This window comes from Thunnus maccoyii, chromosome 3 (genome assembly GCF_910596095.1).
Source record: "Thunnus maccoyii chromosome 3, fThuMac1.1, whole genome shotgun sequence".
Classification (NCBI taxonomy): Eukaryota; Metazoa; Chordata; class Actinopteri; order Scombriformes; family Scombridae; genus Thunnus; species Thunnus maccoyii.
Window position 1 is genome coordinate 32,859,955 of NC_056535.1, and position 20,198 is coordinate 32,880,152.

The window sequence follows — 20,198 nt, forward strand, 5'->3', positions numbered from 1 at the left end:
TGGTTGCCAACTGCCGTTATAAACCAAAAAGAAGTTGTTTTTTTCGCCCCCAAACAGTGTGATACATCCTGTCAGCCAAAGTGTTTCCTATCTGTGCAGCCGAACATAGCAGCTCCCCCTGGGCTGTTTCGCCCTGACGGTCCCGGTGCTTCCGCCGCAAGCTCCGCTTCACTCAAGCTGCCCGTCAGATCAGCTGCTTCTTCCCACTTTACCCTGAATAACAAACCGGGGCTCGGTGCTCCGGTTGGATCCACACGGAGAGCCGGGGTTAACGTTAGCTGAGAGGCCAGCAGAGCGTTAGCAGCAGCATGGCCGGAGGGAAGCACAGCCAGCTAGCCTCCGCTAGAAGAAGCAGCGGGTCTGACGGGCAGCTGAGTGAAGTGGAGCCTGCGGAGGAAGCACCGGGACCGTCAGAGAGAAACAGTCCGTGGAGGGAAGCACAGTTATGCGGCGGAGGAGAAGGCGGCAAATCGGCCTCTCATAATCGGCAGAAAATGTTAATTTCGGCCGATGCCGATATTTCATTTTAGAGCTCATATCGGCCGATACCGATGACGTGCCGATAATACCGTGCATCCCTAGTCAGGACAGCACAGGGTGAAACAGAACAAGTATAACAAATGATCCAACAAGGATTCAACAGAAAAACAGGACTTTAAAAGAAACTGAACCAACGGGGAGATGGGTAGAGAACTCAGGAGAGGGGAATAAACAGACAGGGAGCCAATTGGCTGAGGAAACACAGGACGCAGGGCAGGGCTGACGAGGTTAACACAGGACAGGTGTGGAGGAGTACAGAACACACAAGGGAAACAGAGCAACAGAAAACCCAAAACCCAGAAAATACTAACTCTCAACGTAACCTACACTAACCCATCCAAGAATACCCACGAACACAAACCCAAGTACACAACAAGCAAAACATATGACCAGAAGGACTCAACAGAAATGCAAAACAAGGGACCCCAAAGAACAAAAAGACACAAGTCCAAAAAACACTAAAAGGCCAGACAGGATGTGACAAAGTTACTTTCTATCTGACACATCATGTTTGCATCAGAGGATTTCTTCTTTTCTTCTTTCTTTCTTTTTATCTTTCTCACCACTTATTTGGTGTTTACTGTCCACATCAAGTAGCAATAATCAGGGAGAAGTTGTGGTTAAGACTAAAAAAAAAAGGGGAAGGATAGACAGAAAGGTGGGGTGTGATGTTTTTAGGCAACATATATAAATTCATGAAAACAACACTTGAGACAAACCAACTGCAGAGTCAAGACGAGGAAATAACCAACTAGAGTTCATACTTTAGGACGAAGGATCTCAGCATCGAAGGCCAACATAATGAAGAGCGTTCTTCTCCTCATCCTCTCACTAACAGCAGGTAAAAAGATTAATACCTGATTAAGGATATTACAGACTTATGAATGTTATGTTTATATACTGTTTATGCCATATATGTGCATATGAACCCATGTTTTATTTAATACTAACCAGGACTGTTGAAAAAATGAAAAGAAATATTTGATGTGAATAATTCCATTCAAGATTTATGATGAATTATAAATATCACAAATATCACAAAATGCATTTTTGACAGTGTCAACTATATATTTTTTTAATATTTAAAACTGTTTAATACAACTGATGAGTGAAATCTGTAAAGTTTTTAGTGAAACTGACAGCAACATTAAGCTTTTAACAGCTTCATAATTAATAAACGACATAGGCGAAAACTGACAAAGAAAAAAAAACATTTACGGTTCTCAAATTATATTTTACTCCACTTTTACTCAGGTCAAATTATGCCACTGACCTTTTTGATTTTACAAAGCTCAAGGGTGAACACCTAGAATGTAAACAGTTAGCTAAATGATCATAAACAATAATTAACAAAAGCAACTATTCAATGAACTATTTATAGCCTATTTCCCCATTTAAAAGAGAAACATCCGTACTTTGATGGGCATAACTATTTACAAGAAAGGGTTAAAACTAATTGTAATGGCTCATTTTGCTTGTTAGGTCCAGGGCTATTGATCGACATATTGATATTTGATAGATGTGTGTGCAGAGTTTGTTTTAACAATCATCTGCTGAATGAGGAAAGTTTTTCTGAGATCACCTTAAAACTCAGTTTAACATGTTTACGTTTTACGATTTCACAACTAGTTTGTAACTTCCACGAGCGTGATGTGGAAACTTGAAGCCTCCAGAGCACAAACACTGAGAATGAACTTTACAGTGAAGGAGCAGACATCTTGTGTCCAGCAGTTGACTTTTGAAATGAACAATATTTACATATTCAGAGATTCTGGATTTTTAATGAGTGAAAAGGAGTAGATGCAATTTAAAAAAAAAGCATTAAAAAGTAATTTAACGTTTTGTGGAAAAAGTATTTTTATGTCTTAAAACATGTCTGGAGGGGATTTTTCTTTTAAACAGTGGACGGGTCGCTGGTACTGGTAGGGTTAGAAAGACACCTGTTTTACTCTCAGTATTAATCATTTATAACACAGTAGTTAAAGAAAAGATAATGAGTGCATAAAACTCCTCTGGTGAACAGGCACTAACACATACATTTTTGACATTTAAAAAAATGTAAAATTCAAAATTCAAAAATTCCTAATATTTGTCAAGGATGAAATACAAAGTCAAACTTATTTCGATGTTTTATTTTATTAATTTGTACTAAGATTTTATGAGTAGAGGCCTTTCAGAATCTCTACAGAAATTACCACAAAACACTGTGTGTTACTAAAATTACACATTCAACAAGATTAATTGAACAACTCTGTGATCTATTGATTAATCCAGAAAGTCTGTTTACCAGCATGATGAGACAGTGGATGTTTTGTTGATACGGTTCTTATTCAGACTGTTCTGGGATTGTTTTAGTGTCTGACATGATGGAAACTTTTCTCTTTGTCTGATCAACAGGCTGTGAGGCCTCGTCTGAAGTGAAGGGATGTGAAGGAGGATGGGTTGAACTCACCTGCAAATACCCAAGAGAAGATCAGGAATATCAAAAGATAGAGGTTATTAATCCCAGAGAATCAAGCATACAAACCACTACAAAGGATGTGTGGGATGGGGATGACAGATTTTCCCTGTACCATGATACAAGAAATAAAAATCTCAGGATGGCCATTAAACAACTTGAACATGATGACTTTGGGGAGTACGACTGTAAATTTTACCAAAGACTTAAGTCATCTCCTGAAACCCAGAAACTGGAACTGGAACTGGAAGTTGGTAAGAGATGCTGCATCTGTATCAAAGAAGTTTAACGAAACACCTGTGTCCACTGAACTTTAATATGAAACATAACTTTAAACTAAAAGGTCTTGATGAAGGTCACGTCTGACAAACAGAAAAAAGTAGAGAAAAGTGTGTGAAAGTACGCAGTGAACTAGAAAAGTGAACTACATTAATTTGGAGTATATTAGTGTTCTTCGGTATAATAATAATGAAATGACAGTGTCATTTACTTACCAACATCACTGGTTTAATGTATTTGTAAAAACAGAAGTTGGTTGAAACGCTCCGCTGTGTTGTTAACGTTCTGTCTTCAGTTCGCACTGCGGCCGATTTTCTTCACTTCTCCAGTTGGTTGAAGTTTTGTAAAGTGCTGCAGTGTGGTCAGTTTCATGGTGCGGTTGGGTGCTCTGCTAACATTAGTCTCTGGGTGATAGGGTACAAAGTATTCAGAAAATAATTCACCTTTTCCTGAAGACTGAATTATTAAGTCAATACATTTAAAAAGCTTGTCTATTTTGAAGATGAGCAACAAAGTAACTATAGTATGAACATGTTTCACATTCAGTGAGGTCTGCTTCTCTTCCAACTTTCTACTGTACAGAGCTAAACAAGTTAGCAAAAACTGAAATCAATTTGATATGAAGCAAACATTACAGGACAGGAGAGGCAGATATAATGAATAGATAAATGCACATGATGCACCCTTTACTGTATATAAGCGTGATGACACATTTCCAACATGTGTTAGCAAAGTATTACAATGTTCAGTTTTGCATGTTTTACTTTTCTTTTTTCTTTGCAGTGAAAGATGGCTGCCAGACACCATTTACTCAAAATGCGTATGAAACAGCTAAAACCACCATCACATGTGATTTCCCTAAAAAGTACAACTCCTATGTCAAGTTTATCTGCAAAGACAACAATGAAATCTGTGAGGAGATTTTATCAACACAATCTTCTGTAAAGTCAAACGGGACTTTCACTCTCACAGACACCAACAGCTTCAACATGTCCATCAGTAATGTGAGCTCACAGCATGCTGGTGTCTACTGGTGTGGAGTCAAATCAAATGAAGGAAGTTACAGAGTTTCACTCAGAAAAATACAACTGCAGGTTAAAAGTAAGTAATACAGATTCAGCTCTCCTCTACTGGTTAGAGGCTTTTTCTGACTTTCATTTTCTGTTTATCAGTGAAACATGACTCAACACAACAGGTGATTTAAAAGATGTTAACACAAATTTATACACATTCAGATGTTGTATTGGCAGTTTGGCTGTCATTTAATATTTAGTAAAAGGCAACTATCATAAAAAAACAAACACTGGGAAGTTTTCAGTGGAGGATGACAGAGAGAGGAGAAATATCACCATAACTGTGAGAAACGTAACAACAGACGACACCGGGACATACTGGTGTGGAGCAGAAAACACTGACAATAGACACAGTAAAACATTCTTCAACAAACTGGAGATGACTGTAGGTGAGTGGACGTGTTATTTTATTGCTACGAAATTATTCAATTCACTTCAAATCTTGTCACATGCACAGAGAACAGTCAACTCCGCTTTACAATGAAATTTTTTGCGCTTCTTTGCGCTCACCTCTGACCACCATGGATAATAAACAGTAAATTGAGAATAAAATTATGAAAATTATAAAAATTCAAACTATAAGCACAATATATAAAACCTTTACAAGATAAAATTACAAAAGTAGATACAAAGGAAAAAGAGACATGTAAACACAATTTGTAGTGGTTTAGTCTGATTGTACATTAATGTGCATTGTACTGTATGTGCAAATATCCCTGCATGTGTAAGAGGGTCCGTGCATGTGCAAGGTATGCAGAGAAGTAGTGACTGAAGACTTCAATTCAAGTATAACCAAAATCTGGCTCTGGTTCAGATTGTAGGAGGCTAAATGATTGTTAGCATTAAAGGAAAGCCACAGTTTTGATTACTGTTTGATTTACAGTAAAGGGCGAGTTTGTTTTTGCACAATGTGTAAAATGTCTAGTTATTACAATACGCACAAGAATGTTATTTTTAGTCAAAGAGTAATGTAGATGATACATGAGCTGTTTTGAGTCATGACAGTCCCGTAAACTGTGACATGTTTAGTTACACTTCATGTTCACCAGCTGCAGTTTACAGGACTGTCGTGACTCCAGAAGGCGAGTTCATTGATGGGCTAGCTGGTTCTGTCTTGTAGTGAATTTAACAGTCTCATCTACAACAAGGACAAACTGAAAATGACTCAACTGTGAACTTGATTTCTATTTGTTGATGAAGTATCATCTCTAGTTACAAGACTTGAAGTGCTGGGAGTCGACTGAACAGTTCAGACATGCAACATTACAGCCATTTGCTTTGTGTGATCAGCCACTCTGTAGCGTTTGGCTTTCTATTCAAACAACAGTCAACTGTGATATCCTGACTGACAGAGTGAGAACATCTGCAGTCGTTGTTATTTGTACTCTTGATTTCATTTCCTGCACGTCCCTTTCACCAGACTTCAGATGAGCATGCTGCAGTGACAGCAGGACTTGATCAGCAACATGTTCAATCAAAGCTCTTAACAACTGATCAGTTTCAAAGTTTCTGTTCATTTTATCTACACATGAAGTGTCTTAATTTTAAAATGATAAGTTCCTCAATATTTATCCTTCACCTATATACACACTGGAGGTGTCATTGATCATGTAATTGTGATCTGTGGTGAAGAAATCCATTCCTAAAGCAGATTTTTAAGAGAAGAGGGACAAAATCCATTCTCCTCATGCTGTGTAATAATACAAATGTAAGTTCAGCTGAAGCTAATATGAGGCTACAAGCTGAACTGTTTCTTGGCTCTGAGCAGTTGCCAGGCAACCAGCAGATCTAGCACATAACCTCATTTAAAACAGGATCTGTGAATCATGGTGAGAAAGCACATTTGATATCTTCAACCTTAAATGTTACGTTTGAAATTTTTTTTGATGATTTAACTTTTGTAAATTCCTGTTAAATTTCTTGACACAGACAGCTTTGAGTGATAATTCCATGCGTTCACTGTGTTTTAAATGATGCTTTTTTAAATATTCTTTGGTTTTGTCTGTGTGTTAATTATGAACTTTAGCTCGTAAGCAGATTCTGTTACCTTTTAAGTAGAGCCAGGCTAGCTGTTTCCCCTAGTTTCCAGTCTTTCTGCTAAGCTAAATCGAAGCTAACTGGCTGCTGGCTGTAACTTCATATTTAACAGACAGATATGAGAGTAGTATCTATCTTTTCATTAAACTCTCTGGCAGAAAGTGAATAAGTGTATTTCCCAAGATGTCAAACTAATCCTTTAAAAGGCTTTTTTATTAACCTCATGCATTTCAGTAACAAGGAAGTGCTCCTACTCTGTAATTTTGCCTTTCAACTTCCTGTCTACACTAGAAGTGGGGACTGTATATATTGACATTTGCTGCTTGTAGGCACCTTGTGCCTACATTTTAACAAATATTTGACCTGTTTTATAAAATAACGTACAGCCTGAAGGACTGGCAGAGCTGAGAGAGAACAAGAAATGTTATTTTACAACAGTCTGAAAAACATCGAGCACTATTTTCATAGATGCACTAATTAGATCATTTCTCCCACACAGCTGCTCATGTTACTGTTACAACAGGTTGGTATTTGTGTTTTACTGTGTTTATAACAGTCGTTGGCTGAGTGTGGCAGTTCAAAATGTGTTAATATAATAATTTTTCCACCCTCAACACAAAGTGGATACTCATTACTGTTAAACTTCACAGTCCAGTTTTCCATGGCATGGGCTTCTTATTGTGTAACAAGCTAATATTATCAATAAAATATATGTTATATTGCATAGTTGGGTGAAAAGATTGATTTATTTTATTTTGATAAATCAGATTCTAGACCAAACAAAGTAATAAAACCATCCGATTTAGTGATTGTGAAGAATTCAAATAAGTTTTTCATCAGGAATTGTTGGGTCTCTGTAAATTAAAGAGTACGGTCTAGAGCTGCTCTATGTGAAGAGATAACTTTTGTTATGATTTGGTGCTATATAAATAAAATTGAATTGAATCATAGAAACAGCTACAACAACATAAAGTAAGCCAGTTAACAGCAAACATAACTTTGCAACTTTGTTCCCAGCTTTGAGAAATGTATAGTGCTGTGTGAACCGATCAGGACTCTCTAATTGTATTTACTGTAGCCAGCAATAGCAACAGGAAGTTAAGAGTCAAAACAGGAAATGGAACAAACTGAAAAAGTAGGGGCCGCATTAAGTTAGTGGCAAATATTTTGACATAGTAGGAAAGTACAGTTGTCACTAATAACATTAACAATGGCTCTGCTCTATTCAAGTGTCCCCGTAAACCATGACTGTGCCAGCATGTGCAATACCAGGACCCTGAATCATTCATTTTATTATTTACTCCTGTGGTTTTCATGCTGTGTCATGTCAAAAAGCCATTTGTTCAACAAAGTTTTTTCCACAAATTCACTCATCTTACTTTCTTTCTTTCATGTATTCATTGTTTTGTTGTTTAGTTAATTAAAAAACATTTAATTAGATATTTTGTGTGTTTTTGGCTGAAGTTGATATATTAATAAATGTTGGCAAAGGGGAGGAAACGAGAAAAAAAAAAGATTAAAAAATACTGAATAAATAAACAGTTTTATCTGTCAGGCTTAGAACAATTGTATTTTTCCTTTTCTATCCTTGTTAATTTATAAATGCACACGTACAACCTGAATGCATTTTTTTTTGCTTTCAGCAGCATCACCAACATCACCACTAACACCATCACCAACACCATCACTAACACCACCACCAACACCACCTGGATCTGTGAATCATGGTGAGAAAGCACATTTGATATCTTCAAACTTAAATGTTATGTGTTTGAAAAACATTTTGATGATTTAACTTCTGTAAATTCCTGTTAAATTTCTTGACACAGACAGCTTTGAGTGATGATTCCATGTGTTCACTGTGTTTTAAATGATGCTGGACATTTTATGCGTTGTGTGGTTTATCTTGCAGGAGACTTTCAGTTGGTAATGATGATCATCTTTCGACCTGTGCTGCTCCTGCTGCTGCTGCTGCTGCTTGTGATAATTGTGATCCTCGTCAACAAACGTAAGGGAGTTCATTACCAGACTGCAGAACATGAAACACACACATGCATACTGTACACACAAAACCACATTCATGTACTCCTCTATCCTGTGAAGATGTGATGTCTAAAAAAAACAAAGCAGACAAACTGTAAGACGTAAGAAGTTAATAGACATGACTTTTATCATGTCTGTAAGTTGAAATTTTGCCGACATATTATCTTTGCTCATTTTGGGGGATGCACACTTAAATCCTATTCAGTGAAACCAAACTACATAGAAAGTTAGAGATAGATTCTAAGCTACATAGATAAGCAACTGTATAGATAACTTGATGAAAAATGCTGAAATTAATCCACCTCCATCATTCTGCTCCTTTCTTCTTTTGTTCTCTTTTCTTGCTTTCTCTCTTTTTCTGTCAGGATTTTCATCTCCAAAAACACAGAGCAGCAACACAGCACATTAAAGAGGTTAGTATAAATGTGTCTGTGTGTGGTAGTACTTTATAATAGCTGGCTGTGCTTCCCTCCGGTCATGCTGTGACTAACGCTCCGTTAGCATCTCAGCTAACGTTAGCCCCGGCTCTCTGTTTGGATCCAACCGGAGCACCGAGCCCCGGTTTGTTATTCAGGTTAAAGTGGGAAGAAGCAGTAGGTCAGATGGGCAGCTGAGTGAAGTGGAGCCTGCGGAGGAAACACCGGGATGGTCAGGGTGAAACAGTCTGTCGAGGAACTGCTATGTGCGGCTGCACAGATAGGAAACATTTTGGCTGACAGGATGTACCACTCTGTTGGGGGGGAAGAAAATTTCTTTTTGGTTTATAACGGCAGTTGGCAACCTGTGTATTAGGTGCATTACCGCCACCTTCTGCTCCGGAGTGTGGACCAGAGATTAAATCCTACACATTAATCCTGTCTGTCTAATAAACTCTAAGAAAACTCTACTGCTCCACCCACTTGGCAGGTTCATTAAAGTTTTAACACTGAGATCCTGAACTCCAGTCTTCCTAAGTTCTTCCTTCATATATTGTCTTTCTTGATCATACTTAGTACAATCTATGCTTGCATGCATGATAGTCTCCTCAGCCAGCTGGGAAAAAAAAAAATATATATGTGCATATATCGGTATCTGCAATCGGCCACAATGAGTTGGAAATATCGCCAAAAAATCCAATATCATGCATCTCTAATTATAACAGTGTATAAATAGCAAAAAATCACAAGAAGCATGTTAGGTGTCCTTTAAAAAAAAATCTGTGATATTTCGGGATTTGTTCGACTTTTCTGTTTCCACTCAGAAGAAAATGTAATTAAAAAACGCTGGATGGAAATTATTCGATTATCAATATGTATGACTAAATAAGACATATAGCTGTAAAGTATTACAGACTTTTTTGTCAGTGAATAAATTCTACTGAGGGAGCACAGTGAGCCGTCCATCACACTGATGCTGTGTCCAACTACCAACCTGTTTGTAATTTCTTTCTATCTACAATGTAAAGTACACTTTGTATGGATAGTTCTTATTATTTGTTTGAATATCAACTACTCACTCAATTTTTTGTTCTTCCCTGGAAGGATAACGTCTATGAGGAGGTACAGGAGCGCCTCCAGGAGACAGGCTCAGGAAATGCAGTGGAGACGATTTATGCCACTGCCAACTTTCCCACAAACCCCCCTGCCTCGATGCATTACTCCACCATCATCTTTCAAAGCAGCACTGATAAAGTTAATGGTGAGGTGCTGATCCCCAGACCCAGCTCCTCTGCCTGTGAATATTCTACTGTGAGGAACAGTCAAGGTCCAAACTCTACTGTCTATAAACCATCAAAGACTTCAGAGGATCCTCTCTTACTGACAGTCAACAAGACACAACAGCAATGAGGAAGACCCAGGCAAGAATTTATTAAATTTGCAAAATATATGATCAAGATTTCAGGTCATTCATTTTTGATGGGTTGTGGTTGTTTACAATGAAGCCCAGCTCAGACTGTAGTAATTAACACCCCAAGATATTCAGTTTCTGGGCCCAGTCAACTTAAAACAGGATTCACTTCAACATTGTTTGAGTCACCAAAGTTTGGTGACAGGTCTGATTTGTAGAGACTAGATGAGTCCTTATGCTCAACTGTGAGACAGTTTAAATCAACAACAGAGTTCATTCAAGACTTATTGTTGTATATTGTTGTTGTATATATTGTTGTATATAGTGGCTGATAAGTAACAAGGAACTGCAGTACAGAAGTGTCAAATATAATATATATGTCTGAGGTAATTCAGTTTGTCCACCAAAGAGCACTGACAACTAGAGCTGCAACAATTAGTTGATTAATCAATTCGTTGATTGGAAGAAAATTAAACTGCAACTTTTTTGATAATCGATTAATCATTTTAGTCATTATTCAATCAAAAGTGCCAAATTTTTGGTTCCAGCTCCTCAAATGTGACAATTCACTGTTTTTCTTTGTCATATATGACAGTAAATTGAATATTTAACATTTTAGACAAAACAAGCAAATTGAAGACATCACTGTTGGCTCTGAGAAATTGTGAATGCCATTTTCTCACTTTTTTTTTTTTACTTTCCATTGACTAAGTTATTAATCGATTAATACAGAAAATAATCTGCAGATTAATTGATAATGAAAATAGTTGTTTGTTGCAGCCCAGTGACAACTGTAAAATGTTCCACTTATTACAAAGCTTGTTAATAGTGATTTTCTCTTTATGATTTTTTTATGTTATGTGTTTATGTTTAAGAACAAATATTATATGATAAATCATTTTCACAGCTCTAAAATATTAGTATTAGCTTCAGAACTCCAGTTTTGTTTTGGCATCCTTTGTATTCCTGCTGCACTGGTGCCATTTTTGACTAATTGTTTTCCAGCTCCATCGATTAGGAATAAAATACAAGAGCCTGTCCTAGCTCAGCTACAGTAGCCTGAAGTGTAGATTTGGGTTTGTGTTGAATAATAAATCAAAAGGTTGAAGGAGTAGCTGCTACCACTGACTCAACAATTACTTGTTTGTAGTTTATGTGTGTAGTTTAGTTGATTGATAAATTTTGCTCCAAATACCAAATAAAAATGTGTTAAAGCCAAATGAATCTGTTCTTCTCATTACCACTTCTTTCAATGACTATGTGAGTTCTTCATATTGATGAATCCACAAAGACTGATTATCCAGCTCTGCTGCTTTATGGAACTTTTCTTCCCTCATGGCAGGGTTGTACAGCGTTACGGGTTGCGTTTCTCCAAAAGTTGATTCTGGTTCAATTTTCTTGCTGCGGCGCCACTGCGGCCCCCCCCACCCCCACAGCCTAAACACACAACTCGTCAGCCTGCCAGCTGGTTACCTGAGGCTGGTGATGCTTGCACATTGAAATCATGACGGGAAAAAGAAAAGGAAAAAGTCATCTTCTCTCAATGAAAAACGTAGTCTCCTTGTAGCTTATGACAAGCTGCCAAAAACGAGCCAACAAGATGCAGCAGCGAAACAAAAAGCGTTTGAAACAGCTGTTCTGTATTTTGAAACAGTCAATAAAATTCAGTAAATAGCGAAGCTGCTCGTTTCATTACTTTATATGCATGTAATAAATATACAAATGTCAATTAGATGGTAATCTGCAAGAGAAATTAGGAAAAAGAAAACAAATGTAATGTAATCTTTGATTCAGACTTGAATTTTTCAAAACATTTCACCAAAATCACCAAATCAGCTATCACTCAAATCAGGAACATTGCAAAGATTAGATCTTTTCTTTCTTTCAGTGGTGCTGAAATACTCATTCATGCTTTTGTCTCTAGTTATTTAGATTACTGCAGCTCCTTATTTGCTGGACCGCACCATGGACCGCCTACAGCTTGTACAGAATACTGCAGCAGGGTTCTTACAAGGGCTATAAAATATGATCACATTTCCCCTGTTCTTGCCTCATTGCACTGGTCACCTGTGGTTTTTAGAATTGATTTTAAAATTTTACTGCTTGTTTTTAAATCTCTGAAGGGCCTAGCCCCATCTTATATCACTGACCTTCTCATCCCTTACACCCCAGCTCGTTCTCTAAGATCTGTGGACCAGCTGTTGCTCTCAGTCCCGAGGTTCATGTCTGTGAAGCACTTTGTAAACTTGTTTTATTTTTTTAATTTTATTATTATTATTATTATTATTATAATCATCCGCTTATAATGATCAATTTGACTCAGACGGCTCTGATCACTATAAGCAGTTTCCACTGTATAATTATATCCTCTGGAAGTGTGAGCCACCTTCAACTCTTCTACAACCCCCTGAGGAGGCTTCTGTCTTACAGACCATATCCTGTCCCCCTGATATTTGTTCCCTTGCTTGCCTGTACATAATAGTGATATATTTAATTATCTTTGTTCAGCCTTTACCTTGTGTCTTTTTTGTAAATCATGTATAGCAAAATGTAAATGGTTATTTTTGTTTGTTTGTTTGTGGTATTTCAGTCTGGTTTCAGAGCACCTCATATTAAAGAGTCAGTTGTTGATTTTGAGAATTGTTTTGGTTCTTCAGGACTTCAGTGCTGCTGTTGACACAATCAACCATCATCTACACTCTAAGTAAAGGCATTAGGCAACATCAGTCAGGCTTGTACGCTAAAATAGAACATCAAAGTAAAAATGAGTTTAGTTTAACATCTCTTGCAGCTTTCAATAGAAGTGATATTATAAATAAGTGTGAATATCACATTTATGGCTTCTGTCATCTCTTTCCATCTTAAAGTGCAGAGTGAAATTAGCAAATGTCTGTACAAATTGTGCAATTTTCTATCATTATTTTTCTCACGGCCATGCACTTGTCTTGTTGATGATGATGTTGTGTTGCGGTGGAACAAACAGCTCATGCTTCCTGTCAAAACCACAACAGTTTTATCACACTGAGTTCACTGGTATTTTGTCAGTGGAATCGATGCCTTTTTTTTTTTTTTAGCCACGTCCTTCCTTATATACAGAGTAACGCAGGTCAACAACATGACAGGCTGTAAACTTTTAAAGATTCTTGTTTTGTGTTGATGGAAACAGAGAGAGATGATGGAAATAGAGGACAGCAGGACGCATAGCGACTGTATTTCCTGCTTCCAGCTCTGACACTTTCAGCACCTGTGTTGTATGCAGTGAAGGTGGCTAAACTACTGACAAAAAACACAAGTCTTACAGGGAAAGACTCTCCACCCTTCTGAGTCGATGCATCGGTCTGAAGTGCAGACTCTGCCGGCTCTGTGAATTACATTCATATACCAAACTGGAAAAAAATGTATCATCTTCCCTTTTTCTTGCTACTACTACTTGGGCAGCTCAACTAATTATTGACCCTTGTTTGTATCCTCTTCAGTGACATTATCCTAAAGAAATGTTAAATATTAATTCATTTCAGTCAAGTCAGTAAGGTTTAGTTTAGTTAACCATGTAGATCTAGTTCAATTAGGGGCCCCTTACAGATTTTTAAAGCTTATCTGAAATCCAAGTGAAGAATGCAGCATCAAATCCTGGGACGGCTCCTTGGCTTCTCCTCATACAGCAGCAGTGGTCCTCTTGCCTTCTGCTCACTGGAGTTTGAGTTTGACCATCAAGAAAACAACCTGAACAATGAAGCATAACTGCAGTTAATATCCAGTTCTGTTGTATGCAGATTAAATGAAAGGTTTGGCACTTATAAGGACCTATAATTCTCCCTTCTAACTGAAATGTATGAGATATATCGATATAATAATACAGGAGCTGTGGTGGTGTGGATGAAGTAAAAATTATTAACATTAAACAAACATAAATCTTGTGCTGGAAAAAATCTCATTCCAGGACTTGTTTGTTTTTTTCATATCTGTCATGACAACTGACCTAACAGTTAGCGTTAGTGGTTAGCTAACATCTTGGTCCATCTAGCGAAAAGAAAAGACTTACGTTACTCACCACTGACTTCACCAAAATACAACAAATTATGATCCTCTTCACTCTTTCATGAAGCAAAGTATCCCTGATCAAAGCAAACGTGTACCTTAGTTAGCTAACTCCAAATAATATATCAACTTTTACTCTTAATTCTTTTAGCTTTTAGCTTGTTGTCTCCTCTATTTTCTTCCCTCTGCTCCTCCTCTGCAGGCGGTTGGCGCCCTTTGTTGGTCATTTAGGAAATTACAATATCTTCATGTTTTAGTTGTGGAAGAAGTACTCAGATCCTTTACTTCAGGAAAAGTACCAATACAGCAATGTTAAAATACTCCAATACAAGTAAAAGTCCTGTATGAAAAACTAATATAGTAAAAGTACATGTATAAGTACAAGTACAAGTACAAGTATTATCAGCTTGATGCAGTTAAAGTATTGCAGTAGAAGTAGTGGTTTGGTCCCTCTGACTGATATATTATGATCTGGTTGGCGAAGTCGGCCATGCTGGGGCTCTTCTCCACCTCGGGCGCAGCCAGCAGGGCAGCAACAGCCATCATCACAAGCTCATTATGACTGTACCCCTTGATACAATGTGTGATATATATTTCACAAGAGAAAACAAGACTTTAAAGTGGCTATAGCTGATATTTTCTGTATTAACAATGTATGAGCTGTCAGTGTGTAATGTGTTGGTTGTGGCTCGTAGTGATGAACCAAAGAGAATTATCAGCGACTCTGCAGCTCCTCTTGGCTTTACGGCGCTTCATATCAAGTTTCAGCTCATTGTTTATCTGTCCGGCTGCAACTTTACTGTTTTGGTTCACTCTCAGCGCTCTCATAGCATCGTTTTCGGCCGCTGCAGGCAGCTGTTTTCAGAGAAAAAGCTCTAAGAAGTCACTGTACACTACCTGCTCAGCACCAAACAGCAAACAGACACAGCAGCTAAAGAGCCAGATATTTCCCTCAGGAGTTGGTAGAGAGCAAAAACAGCTAAAAGAGAGTGAATATTGGACTTTCATTCACCAGGTGGACAGAAAAAGGACTCTGAATGACTAACTAGCTCGCCATACCAACTTAAAAAGTGGTATGTCAGAGTTGTGTTCACTATTTGTTTCTGCTGAAAACAAGAGGTCAAAAAAATCAATTAATGCAGGTTCAAAGAATTTATAGGAGTTGTTTTAGTTTGAGTCTCATGTCCATTAAATATGACGCTACAGCCAAGAGACAGTTAGCTTAGTTTAGCACAAATACTCAATGAAATTTTGTAGGCTGATGTATCATGTCCACACTTACAAAAAAGCCTCCTGGAGCCATACCCTAAGTCCAACAGGAAGTCAACCATTTTGAATTTACCTTGCAATTTTTAGGCAGTTTTTGCCATTTGCAGGCATTGTATTTTAACAAACTCCTCCTAAAGATCAATCAACTTCAAATTTTGTCAGTGTCATCTTAAGACCTTTGTGATGAAAAGTTATCAAAATCTTGATTTTTCACAGAATGTTCTTGTCATAATGTACTGGTAAATTTGCATGTTTCACCATGAAACAGAAAGGTGTGGTAACTCCACTGGACTTTGTCCAGTCTGCCCCAAATTTCACAGGCTTGACTGGAGTCCAGGCCAGAACACATTTACATGCCAATATTCGGTCATAGTCATAGCGCCTCCTACTGACAACAGCAAGTCAGCCTTAAATGACAAACATCATCCGGTTTACATGGAATGTACATGGTGTGGTCTACACATGACATACAGCAACATGACGTATAATTAGTGGATGTTCTCTAGCACCACATAGTGAATACAGGAAGCTGTATTTAACACCTTAGTGTTACATCCGATATTCATGACAATGCAAATGCATGTGAGACAATGTCGACTTAATATACTGCTGCATTAATGACCCACTTGTGTAGCCCAGCCTAGTGGCAACAAGAAGCAAGCCTTACGTTACAAACTTCCTGTGATTTACATGAAATTTTAAGTGTGTGATCTAAATTTGATATGCAGCAACAAAATGTACATTTAATGCGTGTTTTCTAGCACTACATATTGGACACAGGATGTGATAAAGGTGGTAAAGGTATTGCTGCATCATGTTGCTCCGCAATAACAGTACTTTGACTGCAGCACGGCCCGACATGCACAAGGGTGCAAAGGCTCGATCATCGCTGCTTGCAGCTTTTATTTGCCTCTGTATTCCCTCTGTCACTTGTTTTGCATCGAGGAACTGTGCAGATACACAATTTCTGATGTAGATATACTTTATTTTATCATTTCCTCATACTGTAAGTTACTTTCTATCTGACACATCATGTTTGCATCAGCGGTTTCCTATGAATCTAGTGTATTTTTCTTTCTCTTTCTTTCTGACCACTTATTTGGTGTTTACTGTCAAAATCAAGTAGCAATGAATAATCAGGGAGGAGTTGTGGTTGAGACAAAAAAAAGTAGGAAGGATAGACAGAAAGGTGGGGCGTGATATTTTTAGGCAACATCTAAAAATTCATGAAACACAACACTTGAGACAAACCAACTGTAGCAACAAGACAAGAGGAAATAACCAACTAGAGTTCATACTTGAGGACGAAGGATCTCAGCATCGAAGGCCAACATAATGAAGAGCGTTCTTCTCCTCATCCTCTCACTAATGGCAGGTAAAAAGATTACTAATACCCGATTACAGATATTACAGACTAATGAATGTTATGTTTATATCCTGTTTATGCCATATATGTGCATATGAACCCATTTTTATTTCATGTCAACCAGGACTGTTTGAAAATGAAAGAAATATTTGATGTGAATAATTCCATTCAAGATTTATGATGAATTATAAATATCACAAAATGCATTTTTGACGGTGTCCGCCATATATTTTATTTTAATTTGAAACAGTTTAATACAACTGATGAGTGAAATCTGTAAAGTTTTTAGTGAAACTGACAGCAACATTAAGCTTTTAACAGCTTCATAATTAATAAACGACACAGGTGAAAACTGACAAAGAAAAACAAACATTTATGGTTCTCAAATGATATTTTACTCCACTTTTACTCAGGTCAAACTATGCCACTGACCTTTTTGATTTTATAGAGGTCAAGGGTGAACACCTAGAATGTAAACAGTTTGCTAAATGATCATAAACAATAATTAACAAAAGCAACTATTCAATGAGAAACATCCAAACTTTGATGGACATGTTTGAATGGGCATAACATACAAGAAAGGGTTAACACTAATTGTGATGGCTTATTTTGCTTGTTAGGTCCAGGGCTATTGATTGACATATTGATATTTGATTGATGTGTGTGCAGAGTTTGTTTTCACGTTCATCTGGTGAATAAGAAAAGTTTTTCTGAGCTCACCTTAAAACTCAGTTTAATGTGTTTACGTAAGAGCATGATTTGTGATTTCACAACTAGTTTGTAACTTCCACAAGTGTGATGTGGAAACTTGAAGCCTCCAGTGCACAAACACTGAGAGTGAACTTTACAGTGAAGGAGGAAACATCTTGTGTCCAGCAGCTGACTTTTGAAATGAACAATATTTACATATTCAGAGATTCTGGATTTTTAATGAGAGAAAAGGAGTAGATGCAATTAAAAAAAAACATTAAAAAGTATTTTAATGTTTTGTGAAAAAAAAGGATTTTTATGTCTTAAAACATGTCTGGAGGGGATTTTTCTTTTAAACAGTGGACGGGTCGCTGGGACTGGTAGGGTTAGAAAGACACCTGTTTTACTCTCAGTATTAATCATTTATAACACAGTAGTTAAAGAAAAGATAATGAGTGCATAAAACTCCTCTGGTGAACAGACACTAATGTATGTAAAAAACGTAAAATAAAAATTCCTAATATTTATCAAGGATGAAATACAAAGTCAAACTTATTTCAATTCTTATCTTGAATCATGAAGCCACTGGGAAAACTTGACTTTGGCGACTCCTGGTGGTAGAACCAAAAAATACACCATGGCAGGCTGCAGAGTTGCTGTTACACTGAAAAATTAAAAACAACAAGAAATGTATTTTATATATTTATACTAAGATTTTATGAGTAGAGGCCTTTCAGAATCTCTGCAGAAATTACCACAATACACTATATGTGTGAATAAAATTACACATTCAACAAGATTAATTGAACAACTCTGTGATCTATTGATTAATCCAGAAAGTCTGTTTACCAGTATGATGAGACAGTGGATGTTTTGTTGATACGGTTCTTAATCAGACTGTTCTGGGATTGTTTCAGTGTCTGACATGATGGGAACTTTTCTCTTTGTCTGATCAACAGGCTGTGAGGCCTCGTCTGAAGTGAAGGGATGTGAAGGAGGATGGGTTGAACTCACCTGCAAATACCCAAGAGCAGATCAGGAATATCAAAATATAGAGGTTATTAATCCCAGAGGATCAAGCATACAAACCACTAAAAAGGATGTGTGGGATGGGGATGACAGATTTCCCCTGTACCATGATACAAGAAATAAAAATCTCAGGATGGCCATTAAACAACTTGAACATGATGACTCTGGGAAGTACAACTGTAAATTTTACCAAGAAGATTGGTCATCCCATGGATCTGGGGAACAGGAACTGGAACTGAAAGTTGGTAAGAGATGCTGCATCTGTATAAAAGACAGAATGACGTTTAACAAAACATGAAGAAAACTAATAAAAATGTAACAACACAACACACAGGCATCAGGCATTGAGAGACATTTAAGAAATGTATCTGTATTTTGTTTGCACGTTATAATTACAGTATATCTATCCCATTGGGGTGGAAATTTTTGGGAATCTCACAATTTGATTCTGATTCTTTGTGTCACGATTCAATTCAGAATTGATTATTGATTCAAAGCCAATTCTTGATTCAATGAATAGAAAGAGAGGGAATATTTTTAGCTCTTCTGATGCTTCTTTCAACACACTGTGTGCCATTCACTGGTCGCCTGTGTCCACTGAAGTTTAATATGAAACATAACTGACATTTAGACTAAATGGTCTTAATGAAGGTCACATCTGACAAGCAGAAAAAAGTAGAGAAAAGTCTGTGAAAATTTGCAGCTTTTTGATTTTTTTTGATTTTGATTTAGAAATGTGAACTGCATTCATTTGGAAGCATCTTAGTCTTCTTCAGTAAAATAATAATGAAATGAAAGTATCATTTACTTACCAACATCACTGGTTCAATGTTTTTTGTAAAATCATAAGTTGGTCTGTGTGTTTTGGAGTCAGTTTGCACAGCAGCCGACTTTCTTCACTTCTCCAGTTGGTTGAAGTTTTGTAAAGTGCTGCAGTGTGGTCAGTTTCATGGTGCGGTTGGGTGCTTTGCTAACATTAGTCTCTGGGTGATAGGGTACAAAGTATTCAGAAAATAATTCACCTTTTCCTGAAGACTGAATAATTAAGTCAATACATTTAAAAAGCTTGTCTATTTTGAAGATGAACAACAAAGTAGCTAAACAAGTTAGCAAAAATGGAAATCAATTTGCTATGAAGCAAACATTACAAGACAGGAGAGGCAGATATAATGAATAGATAAATGCACATGATGCACCCTTTACTGTATATGAGCGTAATGATACATTTCCAACATGTTTTACTTTTCTTTTTTCTTTGCAGTGAAAGATGGCTGCCAGACACCATTTAATCAAACTGCGTACAGAACAGCTAAAACCACCATCAAATGTGATTACCCTAAAAAATACAACTCCAGTGTCAAGTTTATCTGCAAAGACAACAATGAAATCTGTGAGGAGATTTTATCAACACAATCTTCTGTAAAGTCAAACGGGACATTCACTCTCACAGACACCAACAGTGGCTTCAAGATGTCCATCAGTAATGTGAGATCACAGCATGCTGGTGTCTACTGGTGTGGAGTCAAATCAAATGAGGGAAGTTACAGAG

At 37.2% G+C, this 20,198-nt stretch overlaps 1 protein-coding gene and 1 long non-coding RNA gene across 2 annotated transcripts in view; both read left to right on the top strand.

Moving 5' to 3' along the window:
- The first annotated feature begins 780 nt into the window (after window positions 1–780).
- Window positions 781–20,198, top strand: part of LOC121894009 (polymeric immunoglobulin receptor-like) — an 80,091-nt gene continuing 60,673 nt past the window's right edge. The window contains exons 1-3 of the transcript XR_006095462.1: window positions 781–1,381; window positions 2,938–3,252; window positions 4,061–4,739. The gene's annotated coding sequence lies outside the window, so the exon portion shown is untranslated. The remainder of the gene's footprint in view (window positions 1,382–2,937; window positions 3,253–4,060; window positions 4,740–20,198) is intronic.
- Window positions 8,097–9,991, top strand: LOC121894012. Its single transcript, XR_006095464.1, has 3 exons — window positions 8,097–8,395; window positions 8,796–8,843; window positions 9,951–9,991. It is a non-coding gene; the product is annotated as an uncharacterized LOC121894012 (long non-coding RNA).